Source organism: Patagioenas fasciata, chromosome 13 (assembly GCF_037038585.1).
Source record: "Patagioenas fasciata isolate bPatFas1 chromosome 13, bPatFas1.hap1, whole genome shotgun sequence".
Taxonomy (NCBI): Eukaryota; Metazoa; Chordata; class Aves; order Columbiformes; family Columbidae; genus Patagioenas; species Patagioenas fasciata.
This window is the reverse complement of record NC_092532.1, coordinates 6,513,082-6,521,603: the sequence shown is the minus strand read 5'-3', so window position 1 is coordinate 6,521,603 and position 8,522 is coordinate 6,513,082. Positions and strand designations below refer to the sequence as shown.

Here is an 8,522-nt window from a genome sequence, read left to right as displayed (position 1 = left end):
AAAAAAAATATATATATATATATATAGGGTAGCATATTCAGTGGAACATCAGCTTTTGAATCAAAGATCAATATATTATATCCAGTGGTTATATTTTTATCTCCAATCCCTTACATTAAACTTTTTCTGTTGGTTCTTAGGCAAAAAAGAAAAAAAAAAAATCGGACATATACTTCACTGCTGGAGCTTGTTCTTTAATTAAACTTTACTGTTGCATTTCCTGCCCTCCATCCTCTTTCTCATTCAATGTACTTCCCATTATCGCTTTCATTGAAATGACTTCCTTCTTTTGTCAGAAACTCTCCCAACACTACTTCAAAGATGGGAAAATAAAGGATTTTTATCAGCAATTTTAGAATGTTTTCTGTGCTGTATTTGTTGTATTGAGGATCCCAGCAGTGCCCAAACACCAAAGTCAGTGTTGTTGCCCATATGGGACTGAGACTTGACAGGGCCCCTGGGTGATGCCCTCACAATGCCCAGCTCTGATACTTTCTTCCTTTTGTGTTTTATACAGGTCTCATCCCTACCACTGCACACAAAAGAGTCCCTGAAAAGGTGTCCTATTTATGAAGAAATGGATAGTCACGACTTGAGAGAGGTTTTTTCTTCCTTTTTTTCCCCAACTTTTAATTGTAGATGAAGTAAGCCCACTGTAAATAGTATCTGATTTGCACAAAATTGCACAGACATGCTGGTCATGGTAGCAACTGGGGACTGTATGGTAAGGTGGACATTTACAAAGCTGATTCTTTACCAAAAGTATTTGTGGAAAAAATACAAGAGCCCTCCAGTGGCCAAAATAACACCATAAAACTTGGTGGTGCTTAACCAGAGCCTGTCTAAGCTCTTGATAGGCTTGTGGTTCTTAAGCAGTCGTTGTGCTGCGACCTAAGTTTATCACGCTGCTTCTCTTTCATTCATTGTTATCCTTTGTTTCCCTAGTTTGTTCGCTTGCTCTTCTCAGCATTCGCTTTGTTGTCTTTTCAATAATGAATCTGATTTTCATTAGAAGTGTCTTGTCCTTGCCCGCATCGGGCTTCATTTCCTGAATAGGGACTGTCCCTGCTCCTGTCCTACAAATGCCTTAGTTATGTCATTCCTTATTTTAGTGATACTGGAACTGTGTATTATATGGATCATATTGTCATGTCAGCATTTCTGTGTTTGAATTGGAATAATACTTCTGTGCTTTCTAAGGAGATGGTGTTGATTGTGGAACAAACGCAACTCATCTGCATAAAGTTGTCATGTTACCTTATCTGAGTTTTGGCCTATGATTTATTTAAGAGCAGGAATATGCCTGTCAGTTTTTTCTAGAAGAAAATACTGCTAAAAATATTACCTAGTATGTATTAAATATATATTAATCTTACTAATACAGAATAAGACTTGATAGGAAAAAACAAGCCTTAAAATTTCTGGAAGGGTTTTGATTGCAATAATCAAATATTTATAATGGTAATTCACACAATGGCAGAAGACAACTCTGTTCATGGTGGATCATTGCCTGTATGGCAGCAAGAAATGACACTTTCTAGCTTCATAAAAACTAAATGCATATATCTAATTCATGGTCAAGTGGAAAAGGTGCTACTGATGTTTAACTTATGGTATGGCTCAGCTAGTAAAACATGCTGAAGTGATCCTTCTCTTACCTCTTCCTGAAGTGAAAATGCACAACAGGCAAACAATATTGACTCTTAAAATGTCCAGAAGGCATCTGTGTTATCAATAAAGTCCATGTGTGGCCAACATGGAACTGTTCCTTCTCGACATTGCTGCTGAAAGTAATTTCAAGCCAGAACAGAAGACTTGCATCTTTCCTGTTAGGTAAATGAGTTGACTTTCTAAAAGAATACTCAGGCACTTGATGACAACATTGCTCAATATTATGAGCTTTCCCTACATTCCTTCACCAGAGAGAAGTGCTGTATAGCTGTTCTTTGCCTTTTAGCCACTCTCCATGTGTAATATCCCCAGAAAAGCAGTTATATTCTGTTTAGCATATTTCCCTCATTGTGAGATGCTCATGATGCTCTTTACAAATAAATAATACCAGTCTGCTAGAAAAGCTTTTGATTTAGTGATAAGTTTGCAAAATCCTACAATGCATGTGTTAAATACAGTAGGAAACACAGGTGACCTATTTGGACATACTCTTAGAAGGATAAGTCAGGACATCTTTTCTATTTAAAATGCAAGGAACATTTGCCCAAGAAACACTGAATTTGCAGGGAGTGTGCTGGATGTATAGATTCAAGCAAATCTTTTTGTAGCTTTTTCAAGCAACAACTCAATATAGGTTGTTCTACAACCACGAAGGAAACATCACAACAGAGAGAAGTAACTGACCTCCAAGATCTGTCTATAAGCTCATTTACAGGGTTCTCTGCACTCCCCTCTATTTAATGCATGGGACTACCATTCAGCAAAGAGAGGCTTGGTTTTTGGTAGGCTGTTCTATGAAAATGTTGCTTCATTAATGACAAAACCAGCAAAAAATCAGAACAACTTGAAGGAAAATGATAAATTCTTAGGGGAAAACAATAAAGTGACTTAGAGTCCCATAAGTACACTTAAATGGTACAGGCAGTTCTAGTCTTCACAATCCAGAAGAATCTAGCAGAAATATAAAGTAGTATGAATGTAAAGAATACAAAGTATGCGAAATGTAATCAAATGATCAAAATAATGTTTATAGAAATAAACTTCGCTACAATGGAGTGAGTTGGGGACTTAGAGCCTGAGAAAGATGAACAGAATATATTTAACAGATCTATTAAATTATGAGTTGCTTGGAGAAAGCAAATAATTGCTGTCAAGGAGGTGGTTGAAAAATTATGCCCTTCATGCCCTCTTCCACACATTGTACTAAAGTTAGTTTAATTAAAAAAGTGGTTAGATGTGTTTATGTGCATAGTAAACACCAAGATGCAGGTGACTTGCAAAATTCTGGAAGTTTTGAGAGCATACGGGAAAATTATTGCTATGTAATTGTCCTCCTCCTTGCTTTAAAGGAACCGTGAAGACTGAGAGGCTTTAGTAGGCTTTTGGTCTGGTTTGATATGTGTTTCACAGGTCAAAAGATCCAAGCCTTCCCCCCTCATCTTGTTTCCAGTGCTCTTTGAAAGAAGAGATTAGTTGGTTGAGAGCTGGTTTCCACAAATCTTGCTATCTGCTGCAGCAGGTGCTTAAACTGCCCATGTTTTGGTTTAAGTTGAAAAAAGAAAGATTGCAGATCCACCTTGGTTAGGATTGTGTCAGAGATTAATACCTGATGTTCCAGAGCAAGACCTAAATCTCATAACATATTTGATTCCTCCAAAATCCTAATAGTTGCCTCAGTAACGTTATTGCAGAACTGTGATGTGATAATCTATTGACATAATAACATGTGACAATACTGATAACATTTTACATTAGAATGGAAATTTGATTGAGCTAAGAATATAATTGCTTTGGAGCATCTCTTGGAGTTGGAAATAAAAGTCTTGGAGAATGATAACAGCAGCACTGTAGTTGCCATGAATCTGGAAAGGAATGCAAAGTGTCGTCCTTTAGCTTAATTTCTACAGGGAAGTTTCTGAAACTTTTGTGTCATGCCTGGAATTAACTATTTGACCAATTTTATTTCCTGTTCTACAGTAATCAGCTAAAGTAATTATTTAAATTGTGACAATTACTGTAGAATACTGTAGCATTCTTTTTCAGCTATGTAATTGTGAAATCCTGTAAGCACCAAATGTTCCCTGTGATCAGCGGGCCAGTCTTGTGTTCAGTGATTTCTACAACCTATTGATAACCTAGAGGAATTTCACTAGCATAAAGTTGTGTCAATTAATGTTGTGTGCTGGTTTGTTTTGTTGTTTTGTGGGGTTATTTTAGTTTTCTGTTTGTTTGTTTATTTTTTTTTTCTTTCCTAAAAAACCATTACTTGAATAATTTTAATGTCATTAAATTTAATGTTTTTCCTTATTATTTTATGAGACCTATGTGCTGAGTAGCGGTCTGGTTTAGGTTTCTTTGTGTTATTATTTATAGCCTTCTTTGCAAGTGTTTCATGATCTTGTCATCCCAAATGTGTTTACAAGTATTACTGTTGTATTGCATTTAACTTTTGTGTCTGTGCATGAAGTGGAAGTTGGGAGAAAAGCAGGGAATTCCCCTGGCTATCCAACTGCATTTGAATTTAATTTGCCCCTTTCATCTTCTTTTTGTCTTCTCTATTTAAATTGCAAGCCTTTTGGAATGGATTCTCCTACATACTTTATTTTTAATGTCCCTCACACCATTGTCAAATGACCCTTAGTCTTTTCAGTAATAAACAAGATTTATAATAACATGAATTTAAAGATGATCTAGAGACACAAAAGCCCTAATTATGCAAGGAAGGGGGAGGGTGGGCAGTTGGAAACAGCCTTTTTGTTTTAAACACATTTAATTTCTGTGCTAAACAAGAGTAACGTTAGTTTAGATATTAATCTTCAGTTGTATGTGAGTTGCTGGGTTTGATACTACAGAGTAAAAAAGATAAAGATGCACAAATATTAATTGTGAAGTTGTAATTGTTTCTCTGATGTCTCTTGGTAATGTCATATAAGATCAGTGGAGAAGACATCTAAGGCCCTGAACAAAGGTAAATACATTTTGTGGGGTAGCTAAAGAAATCGAACTTTATATTGTTGGGACACAGATGTTGAGAAGTCACTAAACAACCCCCAAACTTTCGGTAACCTGTGACAACCTACTCAGCGTTTGTGTCTTATAAACAACCTGCCACCAAGACCCAGCACTTTTCTTGTGTTGGGTGACAACGCTCTATGGAATTCTTATCAAACTCACATCTCTTGTGTTGGCTTTCTACTGCATCTTCTGTTTTATGTAATAGAAACCAAGACAGCTTTAAGCAACAGCCGTGCCATGTCTGTCTTTACAGCTGGATGCTTTCTGCAGTGTTTCATTTCATCACTCATGCATTTTGGTGGAGGTTTTCTGTTGTGCTTTTCAAGATCACATTTGAGTTTTACTGGTGTTAATTCTGAATTAATGAAATTAGTAATTTTCTGCTGCTGTTCCGTAATACCCTGTGTTGCTTTTCTTTGCCTGAAATTTCATATCAGATGTTCTTAATGTTAAGGTCAATTTTATTGATTCTTTGGGTCTATTATTCCACTGCATTTTTACTAGGCACATACAGAGAGGGTAACTAATCTTAATATCTTGTGTTCACAACTCTTTTTAGCATGAAATCGGTAACTGATATATTAATTATAATAATCTCTTAAATATACTTTACCTACATGTTAATTATAGCAGACCATTCTCATTTATTTCTCTGGGTAGGCTATTAATTCAACCCAGATGGTACAGCTTTTTCAGACTGTAACACTCAGTGTTAACGGAATAAATCATGTTGCCAAGATACAGGAGCAAAAATGTTATCACATCTGAATAGCTTTTAAAATGATATAACCAGAAAAGAAACTTGCCTTTTAATCAGAGAAAAAGCTTAGTTAGAGCAGGGTCAGTAACCCAGGCCTGCTTTGTAAGACAGGAGGCATTACTTGGAAGTACAGGAATTTATTTTGTGTTCCAGAATATCAAACATTTATGGAAAACACCTTTTTTCCCCTGCCTAAATTAAGCAACCTAAAAAACATGATACAAAATAATTGTCTTGTTTTACTTGAGAAAGTATTGAGTACTGTTAAAAAAACTTCATGCTCGTCAGCAGAAGTAATTAGAATGGCACGTTTACTGCTTACAATCCCTGCTTAAAGGAAAGGAATAGAACTACTGCACTAACTGTAAATAATATGTAAAAATTCTTCCCTCCTTACCTTTAATTAAAGCCAATATCGATATCAGTTCCTTCCTCTTCCACCTTCCCCTGTTAGTGCACTCAATGAGCAGTTCTCTGCTAGCTAGAACCAATAGGATTTTTACTTCGATGTGAAACATGTTATAGGTGACACATTACTTCCCAAATACCTAATTTTTAAAATCAATCTCCCTTCCTACACCCATTCACACACACCTCCACCATATTTACTTGCACAGTATCTTGTGATTTGACTTTTTATTCTCGCTGGATACATTCTAGGGACATCAGCTGAACCATATTTGGCTAATTCAAAGCCCACTACTTCATCTAAATGAATGAATATAATACTTTATAAAATAAGATTAATGTTGCCTTTAGCTTCTTCTTTACTATGTAGTATAAAGAGTTTTTGAATGATTGACCTGGACTTTTCCTTTACAAAATCCTAGGTAACGCGGTTAGGGTGAACATGCATTCTCTTGAAGAACAGACTGTTCCCATTTTCTTCCTGTTATAAGAACTAAATAGAATAATAATATTTTTAAGTGTATTATCTGTTCATATCTAGAAAGAAAATTACGAACTTGAGAAAAACTGAAACTGACGCATCAAAATCTTCTTGGTATCTAGATGTATTTTCTGAAACACTACTAGCATGTTGGAATAAAATAGAATGTTCAGTCTTTTCAGAAATACTCACTGTAGGAGGTTATTCTTTGGGGAGCTGTTAAGTGCTAGCAATTATTGTTCCATGGTTCAGTAGATGTTTGGGACACATACTAGACATACTAGTTCAACAGTCAAGAGTCAACAAGGTAAAACAAAACCCAACCTAAAGTATTGTTAATTCTTTGGTCATTTCAAATACGCTAATTATTGTGTTTTGGAAGCAAGAGAGTAAACATTGACTATGACTTGATACACACCTCTGTCTGAATTATACCTCCTTATTACCATGAAGAAAGAATCAATAGTTGATGTTTTATGTTCTCCAGCATGAACCCTTAGTCCAGACTCCAGAATCAGTTACCATATTGCTTTACTTCTCTTTTTTTTTTTCCCTAGTATTAGAACATGTACATTTTAAACTCTCAATCATAGTTACCAACCATATAAAATGGGACTGTTTGCTAATTGCTGTTAAACATGCTGTTAATTGCTTTGCTTGTTGCGAGTCTAGGCAGTTCATCTCTTGGAATTAATCTGTTTCATTAAGGGCAGGTGAAAGGGACTTGAGTCCCAGTCTTGGGGATTTAATAGAATAAACAGTCCCAGATTCTTTGGCAATTTGAGAGAACTGTAAAAGTAATTTTCATAATCTTTTTACCTCTCTGACTGTATGGACAAAATGGGGTGAAATTATCAGAACATGATATTCACTGAGTATAATTTGGTCCCCCAGCCCCTGTATTTAAACCATTGAGGGAAACAGTTGAAAAACTTCCTAAGTGCCAGAACTGTAGAGCTACCAAAGGCACACTATTAACCCACAGCAGGAATTAACGTAATATACAGTCCTCTTGATACGCCCATTAAGCTTATTGGGCCAAATTCTCCTTCTTTTCTTCTTCTACAACAGCTGTGGGAGAGACCTCTGGGCTGAAATGGGCCCACTGAGTCCAGCACTAGGTCTCGGTTTGAAAGAAATGGGCCTGAAAAGAGAGTAAAAAAACAACAACAAAGCCAAAGTATAACCTAAAACATATGAATTACAACCAGGAAATGTTTCTAAACTAACTATCAATAAGAACTACAAAAACACTACATGGTTACGAGTAGCTTTTAGCTGGGGAATGTAAAATCTTAAATGGCACAGATAACGTCAATCTGAATTACCGTTTTCAGAATGACACAGATGTTAGGATAAGGAAGCATAAATGGAAATTAAAGAGAAACAAATTCAGAACAGATGTCGGGAAGCATTTTTTTCATGCCGAGCATCACAAACGTGTGGAATGGCCTACCAGGCAAGATTGTTAAGGCAAAAGCACAGGGGACATTCAAGAAGTGATCAGATGGCACCATAGGGGAATTGAGTAGTAAAAAAGGAAATGAGCATGCATAAGGCAAATGGTTTTAATTTAATCCCAAACAATGTCCGTGTTCTTACGTTATTAATGCTTGCATATTTACCTTGGTTAAACACACAGAATTCCTACATTAAAATAAATAGACAAAATAGCCTCTTTCTGATAACAAAATCGTCTTTCCTGTAATGTCTTTTAAAATTGCATATATCACAAATAGATTTTTTTTTGGGGGAGACAGTTTATCTCTGTATTCAGTATTGGTCATCGGTAGATGTTAGCCATGAGGTCATAAGGGAAATTATTAATTACTTCAAAGTTTATTTCTCAGGAATGGCATCTTGTTGATGTCACTTGTCTTTCTAGGATACTTGCTCCCCTAAGCTCTATTTTCACACAATGTAGAAGTGAAAAATATGAGCTACTTCATCTTACATTTAGGAAGAAGCAGATGCATGATGTTCGAAGCACCACTCCCACAACACTTCTGTAACTTTGTGTGTTTTGCCTGTGCTGTTAACTTCAGGGGGGCTCTTTGTGCGTTGTGACATGCATGGTTGTTTGCAGGCTGGGGTTCAGATGCTTTGTGTGACTCCTGCAGGAAAGGTGGGTGTCCCTCAAAATAAGGAATCGTGGTTTCTGCTATAGACTCGATATTTCAGTGTAGA

At 36.2% G+C, this 8,522-nt stretch overlaps 1 long non-coding RNA gene across 1 annotated transcript in view; it reads left to right on the top strand.

The window, feature by feature from the left end:
• The first annotated feature begins 518 nt into the window (after positions 1 to 518).
• Positions 519 to 8,522, top strand: part of LOC139829054 (uncharacterized) — a 73,882-nt gene continuing 65,878 nt past the window's right edge. The window contains exon 1 of the long non-coding RNA XR_011741273.1: positions 519 to 601. This is a non-coding gene — a long non-coding RNA (uncharacterized lncRNA). The remainder of the gene's footprint in view (positions 602 to 8,522) is intronic.